An 18,474-nucleotide genomic window follows, 5' to 3' on the forward strand; every position below is an offset into this window, starting at 1 on the left:
GGAAAATAATATAACAAATATCACATAATGGTCAGTACATTGTTTTAAGATTCTCATGTTCTCTCATTGTGTTTTATTCCTCATGCTTCAATTCATATCACTTGTCTATCTTGTTATTGTAGCTATTTACATTCTGATGTTTTTAAATTAAGTTATATGCATTTCTGAATAGCCATGTTTTTAGCTCATATTTAAATCTTTCTATCTGGTATCAAATGTAACATCTCAGGTAGAGAATTCCAAAGCTTTGGACAACACATGATCTCTTACTTGAGTCAGATGTGTACTCCGTATAGTGGGAACTGACAATAGTCCTTTATTTTGTGGTCTTAGTGTTCGCTGAAGTGTGTATGGTTGTAATGTCATGCCGATCATACCAGCATTACTAGAATGAATGATTTTGAATATGAACATTAATACTTTGTAATAGATTATGGATTGTACAGGCAGCCAGTGCAGCGAGAACAGTGATGGTGTAATGTGATCAAATTTCCTGGTTCCTAATAAAAGTCTAGCTATGGTATTTTGTAATAGTTGTAGTGATTTCAGAAGATATGCGGGAAGAACAAATAGAGAGAGTTACAGTAGTCTATATTTGAGAAAATTAGAGTTTGCAGTACAGTACAGAAGTCTTTGAAATTTAATAAATGTTTCAACCGATGTATTATACATAACTTGCGTAACCTGTATTAATGAATTTATTGATGTGCCTTTTCTTAGTAAGCTTTCCATCCAGCTAGATACCTAAATTCCGTACTTGGTTTGTGGGAGTAATTTGAAAGTACCCAAGTCTAGTACCGGAGATTTAACTTTAGAGGATTTCTACTTAACCAAATGTCTTCAGTCTTTCTAGTGTTTAATGTTAGTTTAAGGTGAGACAGTTCTTGCTGTATTGCTTTCATATAGGTTGATCGTGTTGATACTGTATTTTCAAATGATTTGGAGAATGGGATATAAAATTGTAGGTCATCAGCATACAAGAAAGAAATTCCTAAATCCACCAGTAATTTGCACAGTGGGAGCATATAAATACTGAATAGTATTGCCGAGAGGTCTGAACCTTGGGGGACAACCTGTATCAATATTGAAAGCATCAGATAAGTGATTGCCCAATTTGACTTGGAATGACCTATCAGATAGGAAGGAAGAGAACCATCTGAGGACAGTGCCTTCGATCCCAAGCTGATGGCATAACAGGGTATGGTCCACAGTGTCAAAGGCGGCTGTTAAATCGATTTGTGCAAGAAAATAAGATTCATCAGAATCAAGCCCTCGTAAAACAGGGTCCATTAAGGAGAGGCGTAAAGTCTCAGTTGAACAATGTTTCCTAAATCCAAACTGATTAGGGAAAAGAATATCTTGGTTTGCCAGATGATTCACAAGTTGAGATAACACAGCTTTTTCCAGTACTTTTGAGAGAAAAGGCAAGTTGGATATGGGCCTATAGTTGTCACAATCATCGATTCCACCAGTTTTATTTTCAAGAATCAGCTTTATCACAGTTTGCTTTAACCCAGATGGTACAATTCCTTCTAAGAGAGAGAGGGATTAATTAAGGTTGTGATTGGCGGCATAATAACACTGTGCACTTGTTTCAAGGAGCTGGCTGGAATTGGATCACGTGGGTGAATAGCAGAGTTAATTTTGGCAATAATTTGGCTAATTTCAAGACTAGTTACTCTGTCAAACGTAGTCCATTTAGCCAATCCATGTGAATCTTCAGGGGCTCTTGTGAGAGAACAGACAGGGAGATGAGTTTTCAACCTATTAATTTTATCTAAAAAAGATGTGGCATACTCATTGCAGGCAGCATTTGAGAAGTTATAATTTCTCAGGCAGGAAGATGACGGGTCCTTAATTAAATTTTTAACAACATCAGAGTAGTTTTGAATTAAATATTACTCCATGAATCTATTTAGCATAGTAATCCTTTTTTACTTCATTAGTTAATGCACAGTATTTTGTTAGGAAAGATTTATATTTTCCTAGGGATTCAGAAGACTTACATTTCCGCCATTGTTTCTCTAATTTCCTGAGAGCCTGTTTGATGCGTCTTAAATTATCCTTGCACGATGGCTTCTTATGTTTGGAAGTCTTCCTTTCTTTATGGATAGTTTTCATCTGGCCCGGACTGAGTTTATCCACTATGTCATTGACAATCTGATCCCAGGAATCCAATGCCGACGAGGCATTATTTCCTATTGATTGTGAAAATACCTCCATTTAAATCTTTTTTCTGAAGGTAAAAGTCTTATTTTTATCTATACTTTTAATATAATTTATAATTTATTATAATGTATAATTTAATTATTAACTACTCTCTTTTTTTCCATGCTTCTCCCTTTTGTTTTTCCTCCTTCGCACTCTGCTCCCTTTGCCCCCTCCCCTGTTTTTTGTATTTCATTTAGTTCTTTGTAAACCAATATGATGTACCCACGAATACCGGTATAAAAAAAGTTGTTAAATGTAGGGAGTTGAGGAAGGTTATTTCCACCTATATTAACTGGAGGTCTGACCAGGGCAGTATAGTGTGATAAGTATTGGTTAGACAGTTATTGGTATTGGCAAATATTAGGTCTAAAAGTTGTCCTGCTTTATTAGTGGCTTTGAAGACAAATTGGGACAACCCCAAGGCATCCATTGTCTGTAAAAACAAATCACAGGCTATGGTTCTAGGTGTTTTATCTACATGAAGGTTAAAGTCTCCTACAATTAAGGTAGAGTCTGGTGATGGAAATAATTCAATTAGTGGTGAGCAATCTTTTGCAGTATATCTGGGGGACAGTAGACTAGTCCTAGGTTTAGTTGAGATTTTCAAATTGCCACCGTATAGGGAGGGATGACTTGTACTTTGAAAGGTACTAGCTTAAGTTTTTTTTTTTTGTTTTTTTTTTACTAATTACTAGTAAAGCCCCCACCTTTTTGTTTCGGTCTAGGTTTGTGTGCACTAACCCGAAAACAAATTTTTCCCAAAATTTTGGGAAAAATTCATTTAGGATTAGTTGTCCCCGAAACAAGACGAATTAGGCAATTTTATATTGAATGTTGTTATATTTTAACCACCACAATTTATTGTTGTTTTTTATGATTTTATGACTCTATGATGTGAACCGTTGTGATGTTTCTTGCGAATGACGGTATACAAAATTTTTAAATAAAATAAATAAATTTTCATTAAAATTGTCTAATTCATCCTGAACGAATGTACATCCCTAGCTTTAATCTCCAGTACCTCTTTGCTGATTTTTTTCTCTTAGTGATTTCTGCAGAATGATTAAACCTTCACTCCTGGATATTTATATATGCCTTCCACTCATATTTCTTTATATTAGTCTTCAGTCTCTCCTTGCAGGGTTTGTAGTTTAGGCCCTGTATCATTTGGCAGCCTCTTTCTTGAACAGGTGCTGTCTTTCTGTTTAATAGTTTTTAGTTGCTGCATTCGGCAGCTCACAAACCCTTCCCACGAGTTGCCTCACTTACCTCCACCCGTTGGATCCTTGCTGATTCTCCCTGAGGCTGGGCCGCTGCTCTGAAATGCAGCAGGAAGTCGTGCCATGTTGCGGCAGAACATCACTCTTCTCATGCGGCAGGATGCAACCAATACCAACAGTATAGCATCTTATAGCAATTCTCCTGCAACTGGGCCAATACAGGACATTTACGGGCTGCTGCATAAGTAGGATCCCAGTCCTCTTGACTAAAAGGCGCCCCAAGGTCCAAATTTCATTTCTGTACATATAGGAAAGGGTCCACTACTAGCCCAGTAAAGAGCATATATAAATTTAGACACTATATCTTTAAGGGTATCTGCTCCATTACAAAAATTTTCAAGCAAAGACTTCCCTCCCCCATTTATTTAATCATTGTTGAAAATCTATAAAATGCTTAACTTGTGCATAGGCCAGAAAATCCACTGAATCAAAATGATAGGCCTGTGCAAGGGCCGCTACTGTGAGAAGACCATTGTGTCCTAAGAACTACCCAATAGTACTGAGCCCCTCTGCTATCTATGATACAAAAAAACTAGTTTGAAAGCCCGCTGGGAAATGCATATTAAGAAAAAGGAAGAAATAATGAAAATAAGCCTGGGAGTCAACCAATTTAGGCTTCCCCTGCGCCCAAACTCTCAAAGTTGTGCACAAAGGAAGTGGTAAACATTTCAACGGGCACCATGAAGATCAAGGCTGCCACGGTGAAGCACCCAGCGGCATTCCTCCAATCAGACCCTGTTTGATAACTTCCCATTGTTTCACTGACTCACTGTTATAAAAGTCAATAAAGCTCTAAGCTGAGAAACAGCATAATATGAGGATAAACTGGGCACTCCCAGACCACCCTGCACCTTTGGTTGATCTAGAACTGCACGAGCAATCCATGGAGGGCACCTATGCCAGATAAAATCAAAGAGGTTTTTCTGCCAAAGGCGCAGTAGTGCTGTCGAGATAAAGATAGGAAGAGTAGAGAACAGATACAGCATGCGTGGTAAGACATTCATTTTAACTATGACAATAAGACCAAGCCAGGAAAAGCTGTCCCGCTGCCAGTTCTCTAAATCCCTATTAATGGCTTTTAATAGGGGAACATAATTAAGCCCAAACAGTTCTGTAATCTGAGCACCAAGATGAACTCCCAAATTTTTTTTTTTTTTTTATAATTTATACTTTATTAATTTTCAATCACACATCAAGTGATAAATATTTTCAAACTTAAATAAAGTAAATAAAATTGTGCTTAATCATAATACATTCATAATAAGCTTACATACATAATAATTTTAAATCAGCACATTTTATCCTATAAAGGGAACCATTTTAAACAATAATTACTCAAAAAGAAAACAAATATGCTGAGAAAGAAGAGGATCCTATTTCAAATTTCTAACCCACTTCCGTTATTTGAACCTCATTCATCTTTTCTAATTCTTTATCCTTCAAAAAATTTTCCATATGTGTAGATAAAGTAAATATAAACTTTTTCCCTTGATAATTGACAAAACATCGGCAGGGAAACTTTAAATAAAAAGTTGCCCCTAATTCCAACGCTTTAGCCTTCAACATAAGAAACTGTTTTCTACGACCTTGCGTAGCCTTAGATACAACTGGGAAAGCATATACTTTTTGTCCACAAAATAACATATCACGATTATTTAGGGATTTATCAAATATGGACTCTTTATCCCTTTCTAACCCAAAAGAGACAAAGTTGTCCTTTTACTTATTATTCCTAAAAAATCCTCCAAAAATGTTGATACTCCTGGGGACTGTAAATCATCTAGTCCCCTAGGGTTGTCAACTAATTTTATAGGAAAATAATAGATTTTGGAAATAGAGGGGATCTCATCCTCTTTATAAGCCAAATTTTCCTTGAGGTATTTTACAAACATCTCGAATGGAGACAATAACCTTGTATAAGGAAAATTAACAAAACGCAAGTTCTTAATTCGCATAAAGTTTTCTAAATTCTCTACTTCATTGTGCAAGATCACATTATCAGAGATTTGCATTGTTTCAACACTGTATATTTTGAACATTAGTTGTTAAATTATTTACCTTTGTTTCTATATCTATTAATTTTTTTCCTTGTTCAGTAATTGTCACTTTATTACTATTAACCATCATTGAAAGGGAAGAGTTCATTTGAATAACATTAGAATCAAGTTTTAATAACATCCTCCACAAATCCCCCAAAGTTACTTTGGATGCATCCACGGCTGCTGCCTGGATGCTTACTTGAAATGGAGATGGAATACCATTATCACCTTCCTGTTGGAGGGAAGACAAAGATTGTAGAGATTTAGAATCTACCTCTTCGGGTAGTACTTCCTCGCTACTTACATTGGCAGTCTCACTTCCTATGGATTTATCCACGGTTGCTGCTCCTGGGGGTTGTGAAGGCGTGGGTCCTGTGCCAGGACTTAAGGAGACTTCAAAAGAGTCTCTATTACAGTCCTCTTTTGGCGTATTGACTCTATTCAGATGGGCATCCATCGGCCCAAGCCTAGGAGTAACTGGAGATGAAGTATAGGCCTTAGCTTTCCTTTTACACCCCATACATCCAAACAAAATTTTTCAAACAATCAAAGCAATCAAAGGCAGTCAAAGCCGGTCTAAGCCCCGCGTGCCCCTTTGGCGCGTGCGGTTTAGGCGACACGCCGGCGGAGTCTATGCGCAGCTTCTCACGGGGTTTTGAAGCCCCGGCTCAGGCAGTGATGTCACGCAGTAAGCCCAGCTCATCACAGTTTTTAATTGTGGTATTACCGCAGCCTGGAGAGCTCCAGCAATCCTCTCTCCCTCCTTCAGCTCCACCAATGCACCGCTTCTCGCGGGGTTTTGATGCCCCGGCTCAGGCAGTGATGTCACACAGTAAGCCCAGCTGGTCACAGTTCTTAATTGTGGTATTACCTCCGCCTGGAGAGCTCCAGCAATCCTCCTCTCTCCCTCCTTCAGCTCCAACTCCCAAATATTTAAGTGAAGTTTTGGCCCAGCGGAATGGGAACTGCTGCTTTATAGCATACAAAACAGGTTCCAACAGATTAATATTTAAGAGTTCTGATTTATCAAGATTGACCTTAAACCCACAAACCCTACTAAACAGTTCCAGCTCATTTGCAACCCTTTGTAAAGAAGAGTGAGGGTCAGTCAAGGTAAACATTATGTCATCAGCAAATAATGATAACTTAAAATGGGAACTACCAAGACTGATCCCTTTGATCAGAGGAGAAAGCCTAACTCTAGAGGCAAGGGTTCCAAAACTAAAGCAAAGAGGAGTGAGGAGAGAGGGCAGCCCTGCTGGTATCTCTTCCAAAATTATAATGGTCCCCATACCCACCATTTATTTTTTCCTAGCTTTAGGGAGTTCATATAATTTTGCTAACCATTGGAGGAAAGATGGTCCAAAATTCATGTGCCATAAAGTCTTAAATAAAAATGACCAGTGGAACATGTCAAACGCTTTCTCAGCGTCGATGAATAGTAAAAGGGAAGGAATACCTTCGCGAGTAACCCATCACATTAAGGGGTAGATCTTAAAAAAGTACGCGCGAACAAAGGTATGCTGGATTTTATAAGATAAAAGGCTGCGCGTATCTTATAAAATCCGGGGTCGGCGCGCGCAATGCTGCGCAAAATCGGCAGCCTGTGCGTGCCGAGCCGCGCAGCCTGCCTCTATTCCCTCCGAGTTCCATCCGAGGCCGCTCCGAAATCGGAGCGGCCTCGGATGGAACTTTCCTTCCGCGTCCCCCCACCTTCCCCTCCCTTCCCCTATCTAATCCACCCCCGAGCCCTACCTAAATCCCCTCCCTAACTTTGTTGTACAAGTTCCACCTGCTTGAGGCAGGCGTAACTTGCTTGCGCTGCCTCGCCATCCCCCGGGGCAGGCCGCAGTGCCGGGGGACTCGAGGCCGCCCCCCCGGCCCGCCCCCGAACCGTCGCCACGCCCCCGGACCTGCCTCGGACTGCCCCCTGACATGCCCCCGGACACACTCCTGGACTGCCGACACGCCCCCGGACACGCCCCCTCCACCCCTTTTATGAAGCCCCAGGACTTATGTGCGTCCCGGGGCTTTGCGCGCGCTGGCAGCCTATGCAAAATAGGCGCACGAGTGCCCTGCGCGCGTAAATCCAGCAGGATTTACGCGCGCAAGGCTTTTAAAATCTACCCTTTAGTCTATAATCTTGCGAACACTGTCCGCTCCCATGCATTGAGAGATAAAACCAACCTGATCGGAATGAATTAATGCTAGAAGAAAGCGGTTCAAACGAAAGACTAGGACCCTAGCCAATATCTTCAGATCCAAGTTTATCAACGAGATGGGTCTGTATGACACACAGCGGGAAGGATCTCTGCCCGGCTTTCCTGTAACTGAGATCCCTGCTACATTAGAATGTTCAGGGAAGGAGCCACCATCCCATATGAAATTAAACATGTCTGTCTAGGGTGCAACCAACACATGAGAAAGTCGGCGATAATACCCACTAGAAAACCCATCTGATCCTGGCAATTTGCCAGACTTAAGCAATTTTATAATCTGAAGGACCTCAGGAGTGGTGATTGGACTGACCAAATATTGCTGTTGTTCCAGCGTGAGAGCAGAGTAGTTTCTTGAAGATATTGGTCAATATCCACATCATTGATAATAGTGTCTATGCTTAGAGGGAGGCATAAAACTTAGTAAAACAACCCCTAATCTCAGTTGGAGTGTTATGCACAAACCGCTCGTATCTTTGATTTTAATTATAGAACTTTGTGCAACCCGAGCTTTTAACTGCCAGGCTAATAGATAGCCAGCTTTATTACCCCCTTCATAGTATGCTTGTTTGACCTTATCTAGCTGATGTTCAACTCGAGAGTCCAGCTCGTCTAGGCGGTGTCCCATCGCCGCTAAGTCCTCCCTGACTTCTGTTATAGATGCTAGAAAGTCAGTTTTATGTTGTCGCATATCAGCGTGAAGTTCAAGAAAACCATTCGCGTAGTTCCGACCTGGATGGGAGGTCGACTGATTCCATACCGAGTCGGGAAGGAATAGAAAGTATCTCCGATTCTTTTCCTTCAGGGTTTTCTCCCGACGTCGCAGCCTGTTCGGCACTATCACTGTGCAGATCCAACGCATGCTTGCTGAAGGAAAAGTGATTCAGATCTGTTGTTTACCTCCTGGTAGCCATCACAAGATGTTAAGCCCAGTAGGTAAATAGTGGCAGCAAAGAAAGTCAAGCAAAAAACCTGTCAATGTGGCGGTTTTTAAGATCTGGAAATAGGGAGCTCACGGATTAAGCGTCCATCTTGGATCACAGCGTTAGAGCACCCCCTGGGCCGCTGGTAAAGCTTTTTGTGCACTTTAAAATCACCATGGGAAGCTTTACCCAGATACCTGAGATAAAGGACACTACCCAGAAGAGAAAAAACACATTTGTACATCCGTCAGCTGCAAATTCACCTTTCTGAAAAATGGACTTTAATTGTTAAAAGAATCAGTAAACATTTAATTTATCACCCAGTGCCTTGTCCTGCCTGGCTTGTCCAGCATCTCACACAGGGAGGAACACACCACTGCCTGGGCCATAAGCGAGAGCTTCCCACCACAAAAAGGATCCACCCTTGGGACGGAGAGTCAGGTATGGGAGGAGTGCTGGCCGCATGCATGCCTCGAAGAGTACAGATAAGTTTGTAAGCCCTTGGGTCCTAAACTCCCCCAAGCAAGGGTTACACCAGTTTTTTCCCTCCTGATTACTAGATTTTTTGCATCCTGAATGCATGGTTTTACACTTTTTAGCAGTTTCCAGACTCTCGGCTGTTCTTCTTATTTCTTCGAGTCCCTTTTCTTTGTTCTCCCTCCTCTGCTCATAATCTCTGAGAATAGACAGAGAAAGTAGAAAAATACTCTGAGATTGGAAATGCTGCAATTGCAGGTAAGTGTGAGCGCCAACAGAGAGGATCATTTAGAACTCGTAGGTTTTGAATCACTCAAATCTGGGCTTGATTCCCCTAAATTATCCAAAAGTGCTCCTCATTAGATGTGATAAAACCAAATGAGCATTAAAGAGTAATAGTGAAATTAGCAATAAAGCTTAGTGCAGTAAGAGATGCTAGAAAATGCTCAGTGTTTTATGGTCTAATTAGCTTGCTGCCGCCATGGAATGCCATACTGAGGGCAGCTAATTATTGCAAACCAGGGAATGGTTTTCTCCCTTAATGATCCCAGCTGTACAGGATGCCTTGCCTTGCTTTTAAATACAGAACACTTCATTTTTAAACCCTCTTCTCCCATTCCAGATGAGCATAGCCATCTTTTAGGTTGGTGTAAATGGTGTGACCACAGTGGCTGCTGGGACACTGCTGAGAGAAAGCCAAGGGGTGAGACCCTTTCTTGAGTTGCCAGAGAAGGAGTCAGGCCAAGAAGACCCTGTGGTGGCCTTAAAAGCCTATATGAAGGTGTGCACTAAGGGCATCCGGGCTTTAGTGAATCGAGGCCTTCATCAGCCCGTATGTTTCTTTCTAGAGAGCAGTCCAGGTGAGATTAGCGCTAGAGATTTTATTTTCAGGCATTGCAGAAGAAGACGATGCTGTAAGACGTTTGCCCACAAGTCCACTAACTAGTTCATGAGAATCCTTCTTCAAATCTGTGACTCTGTGGTCTGGATTACTCTTCATCCTGACTTCCAAATGGCAAATTAAATTTAATGTGGACAAGTGCAAGGTGTTGCATATAGGGAAAAATAACCCTTGCTGTAGTTACACGATGTTAGGTTCCATATTAGGAGCTACCACCCAGAAAAAAGATCTAGGCATCATAGTGGATAATACTTTAAAATCGTCGGCTCAGTGTGCTGCAGCAGTCAAAAAAGCAAACAGAATGTTAGTAATTATTGGGAAGGGAATGGTTAATAAAACGGAAAATGTCATAATGCCTCTATATCGCTCCATGGTGAGACCGCACCTTGAGTACTGTGTGCAGTTCTGGTCTCTGCATCTAAAAAAGGATATAGCTGCACTGGACAAAGCGTAGAAAAGCGTAGGGGCATGGAACGGCTGCCCTATGAGGAAATTCTAAAGAGGTTAGGGCGGCTGAGGGGGGGGATATGATAGAAGTTTACAAAATCAAGAAAGGACTTGAACAAGTTAATGTAAATTGGTTATTTATTCTCTCAGATAATAGAAGGACCAGGGGGCACTCCATGAAGTTAGCAAGTAGTTCATTTAAAACAAATTGAAGAAAATTATTTCACTCAACGCATAATTTAAGCTCTGGAATTCATTGCCAGAGGATGTGGTTATAGCAGTTGGTGTAACTGGGTTTAAAAAAAGTTTGGATTGCAGGTTTTTATTGCTACAAGGGCGGAAATAGCCTCACATTGGAAACAAGCGAGTGTACCTACCTTGGCTAACATTCATAATCGAATATTCTCTTATTACCAGTTGGGTAGACTCACTGCTGTACATCAAAATCGTCTGAAAACATTTCAGAGTACATGGGAGCCCTATAAATCGTGGTTGGATGCTCAAACTTAGAAGTGCGTATCTTGATCCACGAGACTAGCCCAGAGTATTTTTATGCTTCGTCCTCTAGAACACCTTAGTTATGCCTGATATACTATTCCTGTACACTTGCTGCTTATCGCCATCTCAAATTAACTTCATGCTTCTCTCTGCTAGCCTTTGCCATCATTGACTTTCTCAAACTCAATATGTATACTATGTCTGTTTCTCCGGTAGGGGGAAGGCCGGGGAGGGATGATGTACTATACAGTTCTAATACTATTGTCATTATACTATTGCTAATACACTGTTATTTACTATACTTTTGTCAAACACTTTGTTACTGTCTTGGCACTTCTCATGATGTTAAGGGTCAGACTGTATACGGTTTATTTTTATGCTGTTCTTGGTTTGACAATAAAAATCAAATTACACACACACAAAAAAAAAAAGGTTTGGATAAGTTCCTATGACGGTAATTAATAAGCAATAGTAGCTTGTGATGTGTCTAATGTTTGGGTACTTGCCAGATACTTGTAACCTGGCTTGATGGACCTTCGGTCTGACCCAATACGGCATTTCTTATGTTCTGGCTACAGCTAGTACCAGTCTTCATTGATGGGCACCAAGAGTCCCAGGAGTCCTCTCCAATGTTTTCCTTTGTTCCACAGGTGTGAAAGGCTCAAGTTAAGCATGAGTAACTGAGCCGAGTTCAGTCTGACTTAGCACATCACATTATTCAGTTCAACTATCATCATATGCAAAAACCTAGGCTTTTCAGGCTTAAAAGGTTACAGCTTTATAAGCATTGTATTTTATTTATTTTAAAGTATTTATAACCGAACATTCCAACTTTTGTGGCGGGGTGTAATAAAACATATATGTATTTATTTCAATCATTTAAGCGGCATACAAGTTAAAACAAACATAAAAGAATATGCAATTTGCATATAGGCCTAAATTAACCTGTGGCGAGACCCCCTCTAAATACCCCTAGTTCCATTTCCTTTGCGTAAACAACTTTAGAGCTATCCATCCCCCTCAGGACATCAGGGATTGGTTACTCAGGCCCTTTATAACCAGCCATTTTGTAGTTTAAGGTGAGGCTAGTTTCCTTTTAGAGCAGATCTCAGAGAATCAAGATGTAGGATTTTTTGCCTCCTGCCTCATCAGGTTTCTCCTTTTTTGTAGGGGGGATTGGTCTCTGTGCACAAACTGCCAGAGGATCTCTGAGTATTTAATTCAGTGAGAGAGATTTTTCCCGGATTTCCCATTGGGGCAAATGGGCTCTCAAGCCAGAGGACTGAAGACCCGTGCACACCACTCTACTCCCTAGGTGGGGAAGACCGGTGACAGATCTTTCTGAGTGAGATTTTTGATGGCCTAAATGTATTGTTTTTTCAAGAAGGAAAAGTCACTCTTTTTTTTGTTGAGAAGAGATTTTAAGCCACCCCTCTTCACTGGGAGCCTGGCTGGATCAGCAGGTTCTCCCCCCAAAAAAACTTTTCAACCCGAGGAGTCACCCTTTCAGATCTACTTCCTAGAGTCAAGGAAGAACGAGTAGACCCCAATCCGGATCTCCACTAATTTGGGACCAGGACATAGGCTGGGTGTTCGGGAAGATGGTGACCTGTAAGGTAGGATTTTTACTACACTTGTAGGGGACCACTGATCTAGGAATCCCGGATAAGCCACTGGGAGAGCTCTGAGTGCACAATTTACAGCACCATGGGAAGCTCAACCAGTCTGCTGAAAGGAAAGGACACCTACCCGCAGTGAAACGCTCTGTCTGTAAAGAAATCATCTGTAACTGCACAAGTGTTTAAAGATGGACTTTTATTTGCCTTAAACCAATCAGTAAATTATTATTTAACACCCAACACCTGTCCCTGTTTGGTTATTCAAAGCATCTCCCTCCAGAGGATGCCACGGCTACAGATACACAAGGGATACACTAACGTTTCTTTCATTGTCTGGGCCACAGACGAGAGTCTCCCCCCATAGAAAGAAACCCCCCTGTGATCAGGAATCGAGCTGGGAGGAAGTCAGCGAGCCAGAGCAGCCTCAGAGCTTATAAAACCGATTGTGTGCCCTTGGGACTAAATACTCCAGGTAAGGGTTACAAACCCTTCAAAAATCGAAGAGGAATTAACAATTAGAGTCTACACTCAGCAAAACTCCAGTTGGAACAAGACTGTCTTCAGCATCACCTCGAAAGTCTTCGAGTCAATCAAAGCAGGGGTTACGCTAACACTCCAAGCAACAGGAGCTGTGCTAGAGAAAGCCCCTTCTCTTGTCTTGCCAAGTCAAGCCATGTGCACAGAGGGTACGTCTAACAGCCCATGCTGCGATGAATGGAGGCGCCGTGGTGGACTGCAACATCGCATTGAGCCAAGGAAGAGATTCCAGGCTAATTCTTGGTATGGAACGTGCGGTGCCACAGGCAACCGATGCAGGTCACAAAGCACAGCTGCGATATGGTCTTTTGCTCTACGTCCTGAGATAACTTGTGCTGCAGCGTTTCGAGGCGTATGCAGGTAAATACAAGTAGATTGAATTACAGCAATCCAAAAATGGCAATATTAAAGCTTGAACAACAAGGGTGTATTCAATGAAGTGTCCGTCTGAACAAACGGATTTCGTCTGTTGGTAAAAAATCTGGTTTGAATCAATGACAACTCCTAGAATGATCTCAGCATTCTCAATATGCAAAAAAAGAGGGAGTGTTATCCAAGCTCGAACCATGCAGGACAATTATCTCGGTTTTTGAGTGATTTAAACAGCGATTATTTTAACTGAACCATTGTATAATAGCAGATAAGCAAAGAGCAAGCATATTTGATGTCTCAGCCTATGTAATGCCCAAAGGAGTGAACTGGATATCTCGGGAACATTCAACGTGGAAATACTGAAAACCAGCCCTGGTTGTGGCTCTTGAGGACCGGAGTTGGCCACCCCTGCCATTTTGTGTCCTTTTTTTGCAGGGTTTTCGGGTTGGCACCACGGCAGTGCATGTAAATATGCAATGTTGTTGTAAGCGATGTTTTTACCTCAGAAACCTGTATCCTGTCCTTTTCTTAGCTAAAATCTATTATAAATGAATACGTTTTAATTGTACGTGGGGAGGGTGGGAACCATTGGCGTGCGGTGACATTCACAGTAGGGGATTCAATAAATGCATCCCATGGTACGATCTTCTTCTCTTCTCAACCACTCCCTGGCACACTTACCTTACCTCCCCCCCCTGGCATAATCACCTTCCTTTCCTTCCCCTTTCCCCTCCACCCCCTCCCTGGGGAAGGAGGTAAAAGAGAAAGAATGAAGCCAGGTGCAATGCTGGCGTGCAGGTCTGTATTTATTTGGGAGGGGGAGGGGGGAGCAAGAGAATAGGGGCTGTACGTGCTGTGAATTTTGAATTTTTGTGACCAAAGGAATACACGAGACATTTAAAACTCTTGAAAGGGGTACAATAGTCATGAATGTTTGAGAACCACTGCCCTACCCCGCGCACTCTACTACATCAAGACCCTCCTACTACTAGGGGATACAGATTGGAAAACAGAGCAAATTGCACTGCTCCAGCTATTCCCACAGAAACAGACCTCATTAAGCAGAGAATGAGTGATCACACATTAGAAACAGAAACCTGGATAAATGGCCGGGAAACCAGGGGAAGCCAGACCCTGCCTGCAATGCAACACCGGAGAGATAAAAACAGAAATGCGTTTCCTCCTACATACATAGAAAGATTCAGAGAGGCACGTTTCTCCAAATAACAGAGAAAAATCAAATTATTCTCACTTCCCATCCCCTAACACAGAAACAGCAGCTATAGCTCATCCTCTGAGCACCACCATGTCCCCCTACGGTCTCTCTCTCCACCAGTGGCATAGCCGCAGGTGGGCCTGGCTGGGCAGAGGCCCACCCAAACTGTTTTTACAGGACACTGCAGCGGTGCAGCCAATACCCAGTCAGGGCAGGCAATCGGGATCGGCGGCAGCCGCAGCACTGAGTTCGGCAATCGGCAGGAGCAGCAGGAGACCTGAATAATAAGGGCTTCCTCAGTTCTGCTCCTCTCCTGAAGAGACAGTCATGGCGTGGGGGTCAGGGGTGCTGCAAGCAAAACAGCCACACGTTTGCCCACAAAAGCCGCAAGTTTGTTTGAGGCCAGGGCCGGGCCGCACTGCGCGGGAGGAGTCTGCGCTCACCGCGCATGCACGGGACGCATGTTGGTCAGATAGGAGGAGCAGGCACAGCGTGCCACACGCCTCGCGGGAGCAAGAGAAGCACGCTGGGCGAGACAGGCCTCACCCTGGCTGTTTTGCTTGCAGCACCCCTGACCCCCACGCCACGACTGTCTCTTCAGGAGAGGAGCAGATCTGAGGAAGCCCTTATTATTTATTTATTTTATTTATTTATTTAAGATTTTTTTATACCGGCATTCATGAAGCGCTCACATCATGTCGGTTTACATAAAAAGCAGGGGTGCAATGAATACAACAAAGAACATAGATAAACGTGATGAAGAGATGCAGTTACAATTAACAAGGACTATTGGACTGGGGTGGAGGAAATAAAGAGAGATAGAAGAAGTTAATTATATACAGGTATACAATATATACAGTATACAATATATACAGCTGCTGTGTAGGATATTTTGCTGGTGAGGCGTATTAGTTGGAGTTCGGGAAAGCTTGCCTAAACAGCCATGTCTTGAGTCTTTTCCTAAAGGTTAGGAGGCACGGCTCATTTCTGAGATCTGGGGGGATGGAGAAATGATCAGGTCTGAGAAATGATAAAGGGGGTAAAGAAGCACTCATTTGATCTGGCAGTAGCGAAAGAGGTAACTTTCTGAAGCCTGGTGGTGGAGGAGGGGGAGGCGGAGGAAGAGGAAAGGGAGGAGGCCTCTGCCAGAGAGCTGAGTCAGCACATCTCCCTCTCCTCCATCTGGCTTCAGAAAGGAACCTCTTTCACTACTGTGGAGGGGGAGGGGAGTCAAAGATGGGCTTGGGTGTGAAGAGGAGACTGGAGATGGGCTTGGGGGGAGGGGGCTCAAGTGTTTGGTGCCCACCCATGTTAACCTTGGGCCCAGCCAAAAATTAATTTCTGGCTATGTCACTGCTCTCAACCCCTCAGCTCCCTAGCATTCTCACTCTCAATTTCCTTTCCCATGCCCACCCACACCCTGAGTCCCCAGAACTCTCACTCACTCTCAGCCCCCACCAGAGTCCCCAGAGCTCTCACTCAGCGCCCCCCCCCCCAGAACTTTCACTCACTCTCAGCCCCCATCAGAGTCCCCAGAACTTTCACTCACTCTCAGCCCCCACCAGAGTCCCCAGAGCTCTCACTCAGCGCCCCTCCCCCGAACTTTCACTCACTCTCAGCCCCCATCAGAGTCCCCAGAACTTTCACTCACTCTCAGCCCCCACCAGAGTCCCCAGTGCTCTCACTCAGCGCCCCCCCCAAGAACTCACTCACTCTCAGCCCCCACCAGAATCCCCAGAACATTCACTCACTTTCAGCCCCCCCCCCCGCCCGCAACCTCTGCTTTCCCTCTCCCCAGGTCCCCAGCAATGTCACTCTGAACATCCCCCCCCCCCCCCCCCCCTTTACCCAAGTCCCCAGCAGTGAGCAGTCTGACCTTCCGCTTATGCTTCTTCAAGAGCCCAGTGCTCCATAGGGGCCTGGGAGCCCCTTGTGCTGGCCCCGCGGTTGCTGTGGTGCTGCATCTTCTTTTGCCTCCGCCTTATGCTGCCATGGGCCGCATGATGGAGCCAGCATGGCCTGAAGGGGGAAGCCCTGCCTTCTGCTCTGCACGGGGCAAGTCAGCAGAGCACGTGGGAGGAACGGGCCCGCCTTCTGCCCCTCGTAGCGCTAGGCTGACATCACCGGTGATGGGCCTGGGAATGCTGTGCCCATTGGCTCTCCCCCCATGCTGCTTGGCTCCTGGCTAATGGCCCCTGCATGCTTTGCCAGCTCCACCTGGTAAAAGGAGCAGAGGGCAGCAGCAGTGGTGATGACACTGCACACAAAAAAAAGTCAGTGAGAGCTGGGGGTACAGTGAAGGCCCTGGCGGCACGCCAACCCCGGTGGGGGGTGCAAGGCGCTGCAGATCCTTACAGCGGCCCCTGCCTGCACTGGGCCATGCTGGATGAGTCTCTCCGGGGCTGTGCTGCTTTGGGTCACTGGCTCTACGCTGCAATCATCTTTTCCTTTTCTTTTTAGCCGCACTGCCGGGCAGTGCCATGTGCTCCAGCCTCTTGTACTACCCTGCCGGAATGGGTTAGGGGGTCCCAGGGCTCCAGTGAATCACTGTGCAGGGGAGTTTCTCAGGAGTCCTGCCGGATTTGGTTGGAGTCTCGGGCCGGCCACATGTGTTCCCGGGAGCTGAATGTGTTGGAGACTCGAGGGGGGGGGGACGGGACCTGCACGATCTGCGGGGACGTGGTCGGGGCACCTGGGCAGGTTGCCTTGTTGTTACTCTTGTTACTTTCAGCACTGTGCAGTAAAGCTGATGGTGGAGGGGGGGGGGGGGGGAGGAGGACAGGGAAAACAATTGAACAATTGAGCAAGTGGGAGGGCGGCATGGAGCACCGAAGTTCCTGCTCGGAGAACCAGATCTTCTCTCAATGGCACAGTGGGCCCCTTTATTTCTCTGTCATTCTCTGCAGTCAGCAGGCAGCTGTTCCCACTCCATGCAGCCTCCTCCTCCTTTTTTTTCCTCTCTGAATAGCGCAGGCAGTTCCAAGCTGCTGGCATTTAAGCCTCTGCCTTCTTGTTGCTGGTAGAGGCGTCCCTTGCTTGCTTTGACATGTGCTGCTGGGCCCACCTGCTCTTACTGCTGAATTTGGAAATTCCGTCCCCGGGGGACATAAATCGGTATAAATTTGGGGGGGGGGGGGGAGATGCAGAGCAACAGAGAAGTACCGAAGAACTGCATCACGACGATATCAACTCATTTTTTACTCCTGTTAAATGCTGCACCTGTAAACCCCTCTCTGCCGGATGGGCGATGCAGACGGCGTTTCTGTCCTGCTTCTCAGTAGTAATTACATGTCCCAGTAATGATGCAGGCTTCGGTGGGTCACCTGCAGATTGCTGGTCACTTAAAGAGACCAGCGTTTGTTTGCTTTTTTCTTTAATGATTTTTAATTAGTACATCCGACAGATATCACCTGGAAGCCGCATAGTCTGCAGACCCTTTTTTTTTTTCCGTGCATGATTTTCATTTATTTATTTATTCATTCGTAAACATTTCATATTCCACCTCTTCCCCAAATGGCCTCAAGGCAGATTAGGATTTAGTACAAATAAAAATTCCAGTTGCGAAACAGGAGGGCTGGAGGACAAGGGGGGACCTGGCCGGGTAAGAGCAGAGATGTTAGGGAGGATGCCATGGTGGTCTGGAAGGTGGCAGGGCGTGAGTAACAGTAAGGGGGGTCTGGTCGGTAGAGCCGGGCCAGCAGGGCAGGAGGTAAAAGGGTCGTTCAATATGAAAGTCTT

Source organism: Rhinatrema bivittatum, chromosome 2 (assembly GCF_901001135.1).
Source record: "Rhinatrema bivittatum chromosome 2, aRhiBiv1.1, whole genome shotgun sequence".
Lineage (NCBI taxonomy): Eukaryota > Metazoa > Chordata > Amphibia > Gymnophiona > Rhinatrematidae > Rhinatrema > Rhinatrema bivittatum.